Raw genomic sequence first — 15,238 nt, forward strand, 5'->3', positions numbered from 1 at the left:
ACAGCCATTAGCACTGCTGCCTCATGGCACCAAGGACCCCGGTTCGATCCCAGCCCCAGGGCACTGTCCTTGCGGAGTTTGAACATTCTCCCTGTGTCCACATGGGTCTCGCTCCTACAACCCAAAGATGTACGTGGTAGGTGGATTGGCCCACGCTAAATTACCCCTTAACTGGAAACATTTAAAAAAAACTCACTCCCTTGTTCAACCTTCTCATCGAAGAATTGAATCTAGTAAGATATGACTTACCTTTAACAAATCTATCTGTAGCCACCTGGGGTGACCACTGCCCAAACACAAAATGGAAGATTGCAAGGAATGCAGGGAAAATTGGACATGTTGTAAAAAGCAAGCAGCTTGCAGAGTGCTTGTATATTTGGACTGCTACAGACACCAGTTTGGCTGTTGCTGAAACCAGACAGCGCTGTGAAACAAAACAGTTAACATATTAATGAGGCGATACCGGGCGATCCCCAGGCACAAAAGACACAAGTTAATACTAATCGATACATTGGATGGAAGGCCAGACTTTCCGGCGCCAAAGAAGCCCAAAACAATGAGCCCCAAGAACCGCCCCAGTGATCGAGCAACTGCCCCGCTATTGGGGAATTCGAATCAATCGATTGGGAAGAGACCCAATCGATTACAAGACCCTGAGAGGAGTATAAAGCAGAGACCCTGACCCCAGCTCGCTCTCTCTGCCAACCTCTCCTCGACCAGCTCTCTGCCAGCCTCTCCTTGACCAGCTAACCCTCCCAGCTGAACACCGTTGCAGCAGAAGAACCTTGTGGAGGAGAGGTCTGGAAAAGCAGCCGCCAACAAGTGTCACAACGCACGCTACGGGAATAGACACTCCTGACCCCTTTAGACCATAACCACTGGAAGCCTGCGGACCCTGTGCAAAGCTAGAAGCCTTTGTCCCCTTATCCAGATAAGTATTTGGCCTAGTAGTGGTAGGATTAGCCTAGTCTTATAGTTTATATGCATGATTAGTAGATTACTGTAATATAATAAACGTGTCTTGTTTGAACTTACTAATTGGTGTATGGTTTTATTGCTTTGAACTTGACCTTGAAACTTGTGGCGGTATCTTAACGATACCTGGCGACTCCAAAGCTAACGAACGAAACAGAGCCAAATTGATTGTTAAGCACACTCACCCAGAACGAGCCATATTTAGTGGCGACATCCGACGGGACTCGATTAGAAGTGGCCCCCCCACTCCGAGAGAACCCAGAAATTTTAATCTGAAATCCAATTGGGAAAAGGAAAAAACCACAAGTGTTCAAGTAGTTCAAACCAATACTCCTAATTCGGAAGTGTGTTTTTGCATGCATAACTAACAGGGTTGTAAGGTAAAACCAAGAGATTTTTGTTGCGACAAACTGTCGGGAGTTTTATAATTCGGAACACAGCGAAAGCCGTACCCGTATTTTATAAGCATTGCCTTATTATCCCTCGTTCCAAATTTAAGAGAGCATAGGAGAAAAAGAGATGGCCATGTAGGCAATGGAACGCCTCATGAACCCAGAGCAGTTTGTGGTCGCAGCGACCAACAGCAGCAGAGTAGGTCAGTGTCCCGTGTGGGAGCTGGAACTCAGGAAGTAGCTCAAAGGGAAAGGATGATCCCTTTGGAATGAATTTTGTGTGAATGAGGAGACAGGTCCCGGGAGTAAAGGACATACTTGGTGGGAGAATCTATCTCAAATTCACAAAAAGAGTTTAGGTAAAGCATGTAAGCCGATGGCAATTGTGTCCTGCTTGGCACAATTGTGAGGCACAGAGGAGGTCGTCAGGACGCTCCGAGCAGAGTTAGAGGAGAAGAACCGAATGAGAAAAGTGGATGTCAGGGACATCGAAAAGGAGAATCTAGGTTTAAGACAACGACTGGCAGATAAGGATAGAGAGGTGGATGATGCCAAGAGGGCATATCAGTCTTGTCTAGCCCATCTGAGCAGTTCTCAAGTTCAATATGAAAAAGGCTATCAAGATGTGCAGCGTGCAGTCCTGGTAAGAGAAGAGACAGAAAAACAGGTAGAGACACTAAAGAAGCAGTGTAGCGACCTAAAAGCAGCTTTAAGGGCACTCCATGCTGCCACCACTGAGCAAAGGCAAAGCACAGCGGGCCACGCGAAATGTTGGAAGCAGATTGCGCAGCTGCAATCTCTGCTTTCTGTGCAGAATGGCTTCCAAGAGACATTTGGAACACAGTTAGATGAAGAAAATGCCCCAGATTCCAGGAATTGAGTGAAACCGCGCAACGCTATGTTCAGGGAACATGTGCGCCAGCAGCGCAACAGAAAAGGAAAGCGCCCCAACCCCCCACAGATCAGATAGCACCCGCACCAATGAACCCAGTCACCACCCAAAGAAAAGCAACCGCAGAAGGCGCACCCGAGATCACATACACCACCCCCTTAACCGTAACACAACTAAGGGACGCGTGTGAGAAAATCACCCCGTTCCTCCCCACTGCAAACCCCCACCAATTTTTCGCACGAGTGAAACAGCAGGCAACCATGTACGGCCTGGATGAGCGAGAGCAGGTTAAGCTCACGGTTTTGAGTTTAGACTTATCGGTAGTAGCAGCCCTCCCCGACCCACAGAACGTTGGAGGAGGCACCCTCGAAGAGATGCAAATAGCTATTTTAGATGCGATAGGGTACAACAGAGGAGACCCAGTCGAAGGCCTAAGTAAGTGTAGGCAGAAAAGGACAGAGCACCCCATAGCATTCGCAGGAAGGCTGTGGATTCATTTCACTGCCGTTTTTGGTGATTTAGACCGCGCACGTTTAACCCGAGATAATATGGTTAAATGGACCCGCACCATCATCTCCCACGCCACAGATGCAGGACAGAATGTCTGCAGCAATTATGACCCCTCAGAAGAGGCCCATAATGAAAAATGGGTACTGAAAAGATTGTCCCGCGCTTGGGAGCAATCTGTCCATAGCAAGGTAACAGTAAAGAACCCCGAAGAAGCTCAGGCTGCAGCAGATATTCAGGCAGTGAGAGCGCACCAAAACCCCGCATGGGTAAATGAGGGAAAGAACAGCCCCCCACAGAAGTCACAAGAATGCTATAACTGCGGACAATTAGGGCATTTTGTTAGGGAATGCAACGGCCCGCAGATATCTCAGAGAGGCCAGCAGACAGGCACTCTGAACAGGAACAAAGCTAAGCCTATCCACAGTATAGGGGTGCAGTCAGGACAGACCAATGTGGACGGAACGGACTGACGGTGTTCGGGCTCCCCCACTTGGGTCTGTGACACCCTCTGGGACCAATCCGGAAGATCGGTAGTCACAGCGAAAATTCGGGGAAAGCACATAGAATTACTTTGGGACACAGGAGGGTCCCGCACTATCATTAATTCCTCCACCACACCACAGGCAAACACGTGGCCCACTACAGCCACAATAACACTCAGCGGCTTTACAGGCCACTCGCAGCAGGGACACATTACAGCCCCTGTATCAATCAAACTAGGGAATATCTCCACCAGACACCCCGTTGTTTTCGTTAATCTGCCCCGCACAGCAGAACACATACTGGGCATTGACTTTATGAATGCCCACAGCCTGTCGTTCGACCCAGTAAATCAGTGTGTCTGGCGAATGGCGAAATCTGACAGAGCACCCGCAACTCTCACAGTAGGAGAGTATGCGAACAGGATTAGCGCAGTAGGCAACTATTGTTTTGACCCAACCACACTTAGCACGGACAAACAGGTTAGGGAAGTACTGAACAAATACAGGACAGCATTAGCCAGTCACCGGCACGACTGCGGCAGAATGACTGGACAAGTTCAAGTTACAGGACCTGACCCGAGACCACAGACAGTACAGATTTCCCCTAGAAGCAGAGGGAGAAATTGGAAACGTTGTAGAGAGCTTATTAGAGCAGGGTGTACTTAGGACAGTAGCCTCAACTAATAATGCCCCTATTTGGCCAGTGAGGAAGCCCGATGGATCATGGCGTCTGACCATTGATTATCGGGAACTCAACAAAGTTACCCCAGCAGTAGCCCCCACGGTAGCAAAAAGTCCCGAGACCATGCTCAAGCAGGGACTCCACTCCAAATATTTCACGGTATTGGACATTAGCAACGGCTTTTGGTCAATCCCATTGGCAAAGGCGTGCCAGTACAAATTTGCCTTCACATTCAAAGGACAGCAGTACACGTGGACATGCCTCCCACAAGGATTCCACAATTCCCCCTCCATTTTCCACCGTCAGCTGGCAAATGGACTAGCAAAATTTTCCCGACCCGAATGTCTGTGGACGACCTATTACTGCAGACAGACACCAAGGCAGAGCACATCACGCTTCTGTCCGAACTCCTGGAACTTCTGAACTCAATCGGATGTAAGGTTAACCTCAGAAAGGCCCAAATATTGGAGAATCAAGTGATGTATTTGGGTACAGTCATCACGCACGGCAAACGCGAGATTGAGTTCAAAAGAATTGACTCAATCGTCAAATTGCCCCTTCCCCAAAATGTTTCCGCCCTCCGGTCATTTTTAGGACTGGTTGGGTATTGTCGGAACCATAGCGATGGTTTTGCGACCAAGGCAGCCCCACTATCAGACCTCCTTAAGAAAGGAGCCCCTTGGGAATGGCTTTCGCAGCATACAGAGGCTGTGGAAGAGTTAAAGAAAGCCCTCAGTGCAGCACCCGCGCTACAAGTAGCTAGCACAGATCTGACCCTCTTGGCCGTGCTCCTTCAGGAACGGCACGAGCAGCTACGACCAGTGGCTTATGCCTCACGACTGTTAGACCCCGTGGAGCAAGGTTTCTCAGCCTGCAAAAGGCACCTGCTCGCGGTATTCTGGGCAGTACAATAGTTTTCTTACATTACCGGACTCAACCCCATCACCATTTTGACCGAACACACCCCCACACAGTTACTTTTAGACGGACGACTGAAGGACGGTTCAGTGAGCCAGATAAGAGCAGCTAGATGGACACTTCTGTTACAAGGACGGGACATAACAGTTAAACGAACCAAAACACACACATTTTTAGCAGACAACCTACAGTATCCATGACACCCCCATGAATGCGAAATAGTAGCACCCCTCCACAACACAGGACCCTTCATTGCTAAGACGCCCCCCAGGAAGATAGGGAATTCAAGCCAGAGCCCCCAGCACACAGACACGTGTGCCCCCTTGAAAATCTATGTGGACGGTTCATCCACAGTGTTAGATGGCGAACGCATTACAGGATGCGGTATTTATGTGGAAGATGCGCACGGACGCGCACTAGAGGAGTTAGCATTAAAGTTACCCGGTCACTTAGGCGCGCAGGCAGCAGAGCTCGTGGCCATTGCATACATAGTGGACCACCCAGATTCGTTCCCCAGCCCAGCAGATATATATTCGGACAGTTTATATGTCTGTAACAGCCTCACAGATTTTCTACCCCTGTGGAGGACAAGAGGTTTTGTCTCCACGGACGGGATGCCCCTTCCATCAGCCCCATTACTCCGCCACATCTTAGAGAAGGCAAAGGATAGGACGCATGGCATTATTAAGGTTAGAAGCCACCATCGATCATCCCCCCCAGGAAATGTGAAAGCCGACGCACTGGCTAAAGCAGGTTCCAGGCGAGGTCATTTTTGGACGCCCCCAGCTAGCGCACCAGCTAGCGCCCCTGTGAGTTCAGTTCAGGTCTCACAGACAGAAATAGAGGATTTAGTACAAGCACAGAAGCAGGACGAAAATCTCCGGGAGATTTTAAAAGGAAACTTTGTGGCCCAGTACAACAAATTCAATCACGCTTTGACCACACATGAGGGTGTGATTATCAATGACCAGTTGTATGTGGTTCCTGAGACAGACAGGAATCAAATGATGGTCATGGACACCAAGGGATCGACCCTACCACAGCCCACCTTAGGCAACTCTGTTGGTGGCCTAATTTAAGAGACGACGTAACGCACTACATAGAGAACTGTTTGATTTGTGCGCAGTATAACCCAGAAAGGTAATCTAAGAAGGCACAACTCAGCCACACGCGCCCCGTTAATGGCCCCTGGACTAACCTCCAGATCGATTTTATGGGTCCATTGCCCCCTTGCAGGAATGGCTATAAATATGTTCTGGTGGTCATAGACACGTTTACAAAATGGGTAGAGGCATTCCCATCTCGTACCAACACAGCAAAGACAGCCGCAAAGATCCTGACCCATCATATTTTTACTAGATGGGGACTCCCCAGAAGTATTGAATCAGATCAGGGATCTCATTTTACAGGATGGGTCATGAAGAAAGTCCTGACCATATTCGGCATCAAACAAAATTTCCACATTGCGTACCACCCCCAGTCAAGCGGAATAGTGGAACGCATGAATCGGACTCTAAAATCGACCCTTAGAAAGATGGTACAGGAGAACAATTCAACTTGGGATTCAGTGCTCCCATTCGCACTAATGTTCATAAGAAATACTGTTTCATCATCAACAGGTTACACCCCACACACACTCATGACCGGACGCCCTATGAAAGGTTCAGAATTCCTTTTAGGACTCGACATGACCAGCCCAGAAGTGACGGCCCTCACACACGCGACAGCATTAAAACAATTAGTTGAGACTGTAAGGTCGGCTCAGTTAGCAGCCGCAGTAAAATTGGGTAAAAGGCGGAAACAGAGCAAGGCCTGTTTCAACAAAAATGTCCACACCACAGAATTTCATGTTGGGCAACAAGTGATGTTATCTGTGTATAACCCCAGCACGTTTTTGGCCCCAAAATGTTCCGGCCCGTACTCAATTTCAGACAAAATCAGCCCGTCAGTATATAGGATCAAGTACCCAAACGGTAGGACTGCGTGGTTCCATATTAACCAGTTAAAGGCTTATGGAACACAGTCAAACCACTCACACCATGTCCTGCGAGACGCAGCAGAACACCACGCCCCGCCCACAAGAGATACATTTCCACCATCCACCTCACAGACCAGTTCCTCATCGGACTCGACCTCGACTCCGCCCATTGACTCCAGACCACGCCCCGAAACGCCCACAAGCTGCCACAGCAGAGACAGCGACTGTGACTTGGACGACAGCCACAGCACACCTCTCTACTGCCCTGATTCATCAGACCCCACACACACCAACTACGACACCGACTACAGTGATTTAGAGATCACTTACATTAAAACTCCAGACCCACACCCAAACCCACCGCACAACTATGACAACCCAGACAACGTTCATTCAAATTTAGACCCCACAATTTGGCACAGGGACATTTCATGGAGACTTGTCCGCAATGACGAGAGTGACCCCCGGTCACACAATGCTAAAATTGCATGCCTGATCCATACAAGCGTATGGGATCTGGGAGAAGAGGATGACTTTGAGTCTGACTCCCGACACGGCAACCCCTTTGCGAGCCTGTTTGCAGAGAATGAAGAGAAGTTAGGTGTCCAGATGATGTACAAAGAGGAACCGCTTGAGAGATAAACGGTGTCTGTTCTGATGGAACCTGCACGCATGTTTAGACGTTTGTTTGTATGTTAAGTGTTTGATATGGAGATTGGCCACTCGCTTTTCAGCCGAAAAACTTGTGACCACCTCACATGCACGTTAGTTTGTCCGCCGATATTTCTGAGAACTTGACTCAGCTGCAATGTCTGGAGCCCAACTTAAGGCTTCACCCTTCACCCCACTAGGAGCATCTTGGCTCCCCCTTTTTTTTAGGTGCCCCTCTATTCTGGGACTAGAGGCTGCAATTCAACAATGATTACATTCATGCCCGTTCGTTCCAGGTCGCTCATGCAGTGGAGAAACGGCATTGAGGACCCGCCCTGTCTGAGGACCCCCCTCTGGTCAGCTAAGCTCGGGTACAGCATAGCACGCCCTACGCGGGGATTCCACCCAAATCTTACCTGTCGCGGCCCATACGCTACTCATTCGACCTTTATCATTACTAAAGCTTGATTTCATTTTGTTTAAGATAGCCCTTCGGCCACCACTCCATAGGCTATTTACAGCCAGGAACATTCGGATGGTAAATCACAAAACCTGCGAGACGGCTCGCACTGGCGAAGTTTTTAGGTGTATGACTGATCCTAAATTCGCTTTTGAAAAAAAAAATGAGGGGAGTCACAGGGTGTGACTTAGCCATTCATTTAAGGGACAATTGGAATGAGAGGACAGATACACTAACATTACAGGTATTAAACGCTTTATTGACATATACTGTGTTTGATCCCATAGCTTTCGAACGTTCAAAGGAAGGATCAGAGCAAGATCAGCAATACAAAAGGACAGAAGGAAGAGAAGGAAGAAGACCACGATGATGAACTACATGCTTTTAGTTATTGTTTTTGTATTGTTGCGCGCGGACGCAAACCACTTTTCAACTATGACTCCCCGCCGTTAATGTTTCCCACACACCGACTTCTCAAAGCCCAGTAATGAACAGCAATAACCAGACCTGGTGCACAAAATTCATGAACTGGTACTCCCTTTCGTACGTCATTGAATCACTTTTGGTGATTGCAGTTCTCTGCATCATAGTGCAGACACTTTGGTTAAGAAAATGGAGAAGGAGAGCCTCCCGCTATTGCGCCTCAACCATATACAGAGTACAATCCCCTATTTTCGGATTCCACCAACCCCCCCAACCCCTTGATGTGTAATAAAGGATTTAATTCAATTTGATGTTGTAAATAAAGACTTTTCTGATGTTGTAATGTTCTGAGCTCGACTGCCGAGTCAGAAATGGAATGTATTGATAATGTTTTAAGGACAGGAAGTTAGAATGTTTAAATGTGTAAGGGCGTGTAGTTTACAAAGGATAGTTAGAGGTTCCCTAGTAATGCATGTCCCCTTTGACATAGCGCCAACCAGAGACTGTTAGATAAAGATTTTGTGCCATAATTGAGGAAAGTGTAGAGGCCATGTGACTCGCTGAGATCAGGGAACCCAAAGACACCGACCTTGGGTGATCCTTCATGATTTCTCATGAGGATCACAAGGAGGGAGTGTAGCCACCTGGGGTGACCACTGCCCAAACACAAAATGGAAGATTGCAAGGAATGCAGGGAAAATTGGACATGTTGTAAAAAGCAAGCAGCTTGCAGAGTGCTTGTATATTTGGACTGCTACAGAAACCAGTTTGGCTGTTGCTGAAACCAGACAGCGCTATAAAAAGAAACAGTTAGCATATTAATGTGGCGATACCGGGTGATCCCCAGGCACAAAAGACACAAATTAACACTAATCGATACATTGGATGGAAGGCCAGACTTTCCGGCGCCAAAGAAGCCCAAAACGATGAGCCCCAAGAACCGCCCCAGTGATCGAGCAACTGCCCCACTATTGGGGAATTCGAATCAATCGATTGGGAAGAGACCCAATCGATTACAAGAGTATAGAGGGTCCGCCCAGGTGGGCACAAGACCCTGAGAGGAGTATAAAGCAGAGACCCCGACCTCAGCTCGCTCTCTCTGCCAACCTCTCCTCGACCAGCTCTCTGCCAGCCTCTCCTTGACCAGCTAACCCTCCCAGCTGAACACCGTTGCAGCAGAAGAACCTTGTGGAGGAGAGGTCTGGAAAAGCAGCCGCCAACAAGTAAGTGTCACAACGCACGCTACGGGAATAGACACTCCTGACCCCTTTAGACCATAACCACTGGAAGCCTGCGGACCCTGTGCAAAGCTAGAAGCCGTTGTCCCCTTATCCAGATAAGTATTTGGCCTAGTAGTGGTAGGATTAGCCTAGTCTTATAGTTTATATGCATGATTAGTAGATTACTGTAATATAATAAACGTGTCTTGTTTGAACTTACTAATTGGTGTATGGTTTTATTGCTTTGAACTTGACCTTGAAACTTGTGGCGGTATCTTAACGATACCTGGCGACTCCAAAGCTAACGAACAAAACAGAGCCAAATTGTGTGTTAAGCACACTCACCCAGAACGAGCAACATATCCTCCTTGATTGACCTATGCCTTTCCAAATGAAAGTTTAGTCTAATAGTGAAATTGCAGCAGTGGAAGGCTCAAGAGGAAGAAGGGTAGAGTAAGGATGTGTTAAGAGCAGCAGTGTGACAAGTCTCGATTGCCAGATCGGGCTCATCAATATTGGTTACCTTATTTAAGGAAGGATGTATATGAGTTGGAAGCAGTTTGAGAAGGTTTACCAGACTAGAATGGGCACGTTAACTCATGAGGGAAAGGTTGGACAGGCAAGGTTGAATCCACTGAAGCTGAGAAGAATAAGAGGTGACTTGATTACAAAATGCAAGGTCCAGATGGATTTTGACAGGGTGGATGTGGAGAGGATGTTTCCTATTGATGGAGAATCCAGGACTAGGGGACAATGTTTAACAAAAAAGGGGGTCATCCATTTAAAACAGTGATGAGGAGAAATCCTCACTCGGTGAGCCTTTCGAACTCTCTTCCTGCGAAGGCAGTGGAAGAAGAGTCTTTGAATATTTGTAAGGCAGAACTAAATAGATTATTGATAAGCAAGATTTGGTTATTGGGAGCAGGTGGGATGCAGCTTTGAGATTACTATCGAATCAGCCAAGATCTTATAAAATGGCGGATCAGCCAAGATCTTATAAAATGGCGGAGCAGGCTCGAGGACCTGCGTGGCCTACTCCTGCTCCGTATTTAGAGTTTAGAAGTAAAGAAAAGGAAAGTTTTGGAGTAACACATAAAATTAATCCAAGCAGGGCAGCACGGTGGCACAGTGGGTTAGCCCTGTTGCCTCACGGCGCTGAGGTGCCAGGTTCGATCCCAGCTCTGGGTCACTGTCCGTGTGGAGTTTGCACATTCTCCGTGTGTTTGCGTGGGTTTTGCCCCCACAACCCAAAAAGATATGCAGGGTAGGTGGATTGGCCACGCTAAATTGTCCCTTAATTGGAAAAAATGAATTGGGTATTCTAAATTTATAAAAGAAAAAAAAAGAAAAAATAAATCCAAGTAAAATTAAGAATGGCTGCAATTGACAGAGTGATCTTAGAGGCTGGTGAGGAATCAGTGAGATGATGGCTTTTTCTTGTATTGCATACAGAAGAGTGAGAAAATATTCAGAGCTGTCACACATCTGGGAACACATTCAAAACTGGGATAGTATTGGGCTGCATAGGAATGTATTTCAGTGGTTTGGTTTGTTGCTCGTTATGCTCTCCTTAATTTGCTCTGTTTTAACTATGCTTGTTCAAGAGTCGCCAGGTATCTTTTCGATACCGCCACAAGGTTCAAAACCGAATACTGATCAAAGACTCGATACACCGGTTAGTAAGTTTGAAATCAATGCACGTTTATTTACACACACAGTCAATTATACTCATGCACAAACTCTACTCACTGAACTACAACTACTACTAAAAGCCTATACTTAGCTTCGGGTGCCCACTCAGTCGGAGTAACAATGGCCGTTGTCCGGTTCTGAGGCGGCTGGCATCGAACTGGTATAGAATAGTAGCTAGGAGTGCCTATCTCATAGCGTGCGTTGACTTTAAACTTACTTGGCGGGTCTCTCGCCGCTGAGAGCCAAGGCCAAGGTGAAGGTGAAGAAGAGAACGATCTGTCTTTGGGGACTCCTCTTTATACCCCAAAGGTGCTCTGCGCTCTTTTGGGCTGTTCCTGAACTTGGCCCCAATTAATTGGACCATGTCCTAATCATTTGTATTGATTTCTCCAATAAAGGGGTCGTTGCTTGATCACTGGGCGGGTCCTAGGTGACCATTGGCCAGCCTTTGTTTTAGTCTCCGCTGGCGCCGGGGAGTCTGCTCTGGTACCGATTGCTTAAATGTTTCTCCTTTGTCCCTGGAGATAGCTCACTACTATGCTAACAGAACAAAGAACAAAGAAAATTACAGCACAGGAACAGGCCCTTCGGCCCTCCCAGCCTGCGCCGATCCAGGTCCTTTATCTAAACCTGTCTCCTAGTTTCCAAGGTCTATTTCCCTCTGTTCCCGCCCGTTCATATGCCTGTCTAGATGCCTCTTAAATGATGCTATCGTGCCCACCTCTACCACCACTGCTGGTAAAGCGTTCCAGGCACCCACCACCCTCTGTGTAAAAAACTTTACACACACATCTCCCTTAAACTTTCCCCCTCTCACCTTGAAAACGTGACCCCTTGTAACTGACACCCCCACTCTTGTTGCTATCCACCCTGTCCATACCTCTCATAATTTTGTAGACCTCAATCAGGTCCCCCCTCAACCTCCGTCTTTCCAACGAAAACAATCCTAATCTACTCAACCTCTCTTCATAGCTAGCACCCTCCATACCAGGAAACATCCTGGTGAACCTCCTCTGCACCCTCTCCAAAGCATCCACATCCTTCTGGTAATGTGGCGACCAGAACTGCATGCAATATTCCAAATGTGGCCGAACCAAAGTCCTATACAACATGACCTGCCAATTCTTGTACTCAATACCCCGTCCGATGAAGGCAAGCATGCTGTAAGCCTTCTTGACCACTCTATCAACCTGCGTTGCCACCTTCAGGGTACAATGGACCTGAACTCCCAGATCTCTCTGTACACCAATTTTCCCCAAGACCCTTCCATTGACCATATAGTCCGCTCTTGAATTTGATCTTCCAAAATGCATCACCTCGCATTTGCCTGGATTGAACTCCATCTGCCATTTCTCTGCCCAACTCTCCAATCTATCTATATTTTGTTGTATTCTCTGACAGTCCTCCTCGCTATCTGCAACTCCACCAATCTTAGTATCATCTGCAAACTTACTAATCAGACCACCTATATCTTCCTCTAGGTCATTTATGTAGATCACAAACAGCAGTGGTCCAAGCACGGATCCCTGTGGAACACCACTAGTCACCTTTCTCCATTTTGAGACACTCCCTTCCATCACTACTCTCTGTCTCCTGTTGCCCAGACAGTTCTTTATCCATCTAGCTAGTACACCCTGAACCCCATACGACTTCACTTTTTACATCAACCTGCCATGGGAAACCTTATCAAACGCCTTACTAAAGTCCATGTATATGACATCTACAGCCCTTCCCTCATCAATTAACTTTGTCACTTCCTCAATTGATTCTATTAGGTTTGTAAGACATGACCTTCCCTGCACAAAACCATGCTGCCTATCACTGATAAGTCTATTTTCTTCCAGATGTGAATAGATCCTATCCCTCAGTATCTTCTCCAACAGTTTGCCTACCACTGACATCAAGCTCACAGGTCTATAATTCCCTGGATTATCCCTGCTACCCTTCTTAAACAAAGGGACAACATTAGCAATTCTCCAGTCCTCCGGGCCCTCACCCGTGCTCAAGGATGCTGCAAAGATGTCTGTTAAGGCCCCAGCTATTTCAACCCTCGCTTCCCTCAGTAACCTGGGATAGATCCCATCCGGTCCTGGGGACTTGTCCACCTTAATGTCTTTTAGAATACCCAAAACTTCCCCCTTCCGTATGACAACTTGACCTAGAGTATTTAAACATCCATCCCTAGCCTCAACATCCGTCTTGTCCCTCTCCTTTGTGAATACCGATGCAAAGTACTCATTAAGAATCTGACCCATTTTCTCTGAGTCCACGCAAAATTCCCTCTTTTGTCTTTGAGTGGGCCAATCCTTTCTCTTGTTACCCTCTTGCTCCTTACATACGAATAAAAGGCTTTGGGATTTTCCTTAACCCTGTTAGCCAAATATATTTCATGACCCCTTTTAGCCCTCTTTATTGCGCGTTTGAGATTCGTCCTACTTTCCCGATATTCCTCCAAAACTTCATCAGTTTTGAGTTGTCTCGATCCTATGTATGCTTCCTTTTTCATTTTAGCTAGTCTCACAATTTCACCCATCATCCATGGTTCCCTAATCTTGCCATTTCTATCTTTCATTTTCACAGGAACATGTCTGTCCTGCACTCTAATCAACCTTTCCTTAAAAGACTTCCACATTTCAAATGTGGAATTACCCTTAAACAGCTGCTCCCAATCCACATTCCCTAGCTCCTGCCGAATTTTGTTATACTCTGCCTTTCCCCAATTTAGTACTCTTCCTTTCGGACCACTCTTGTCCTTGTCCATGAGTATTCTAAAATTTACGGAATTGTGATCGCTATTCCCAAAGTAATCACCGACTGAAACATCAACCATCTGGCCGGGATCATTCCCCAATACCAGGTCCAGTATGGCCCCTTCCCGAGTTGGACTATTTACATACTGCTCTAAAAAACTCTCCTGGATGCTCCTTACAAACTCTGCTCCATCTATGCCTCCAACACTACACGAATCCCATTCAATGTTGGGGAAGTTAAAATCTCCCATCACAACCACCCTATTGCTCCTACATTTTTCTATAATCTGTCTGCATATTTGTACCTCTAGTTCATGCTCGCTTTTGGGAGGTCTGTAGTAAAGTCCGAACAATGTTACTGCACCCTTCCTATTTCTCAGCTCCACCCATATTGCCTCAGTGCTCGAATCCTCCATCGTGCCCTCCTTAATCACAGCTGTGATATCATCTCTGACGAGTAATGCAACTCCTCCACCCCTTCTACCTCCCTCTCTATCCCTCCTGAAGCATTTATTCCCTGGGATATTCAGTTGCCAGTCCTGCCCTTCCCTCAACCAAGTCTCAGTAATACCAATAACATCATATTCCCAGGTACTGATTCAAGCCCTAAGTTTATCTGCCTTACCTGCTTCACTTCTCAGATTAAAACAAATGCACCTCAGACCACCTGTCCCTTTGCGTTCATCATCACTTCCCGGTCTACTCTTCCCCTTAGTCACATTGAGTTTATTGTCTCGTACCTTACTGGCTTTAGTTGCTGCTTCTTTACTGACCTCTAACTTCCTAATCTGGTTCCTATCCCCCTGCCACATTAGTTTAAAAGCTCCCCAACAGTGTTAGCAAAAGCACCCCCTAGGACATTGGTTCCAGTCCTGCCCAGGTCTAGACCATCCGGTTTGTAATGGTCCCACCGCCCCCAGAACCGGTTCCAATGTCCCAGAAATCTGAACCCCCTCCCTCCTGCACCACCTCTCAAGCCACGTATTCATTCTGACTATTCTTGAATTTCTACTCTGACTGTCCCGTGGCACTGGTAGCAATCCTGAGATTACTACCTGTGAGGTCCTACTTTTTAACTTATCTGCTAACTCCCTAAATTCTGATTGTAGGCCCTTTTTTTACCTATATCGTTGGTGCCTATATGCACCACGACAACTGGCTGTTCACCCTCCCCCTTTAGTATGTCCTGCAGCCGATTGGAGACATCCCTGAC

The sequence above is a fragment of the Scyliorhinus canicula genome, chromosome 20 (genome assembly GCF_902713615.1).
Source record: "Scyliorhinus canicula chromosome 20, sScyCan1.1, whole genome shotgun sequence".
Lineage (NCBI taxonomy): Eukaryota > Metazoa > Chordata > Chondrichthyes > Carcharhiniformes > Scyliorhinidae > Scyliorhinus > Scyliorhinus canicula.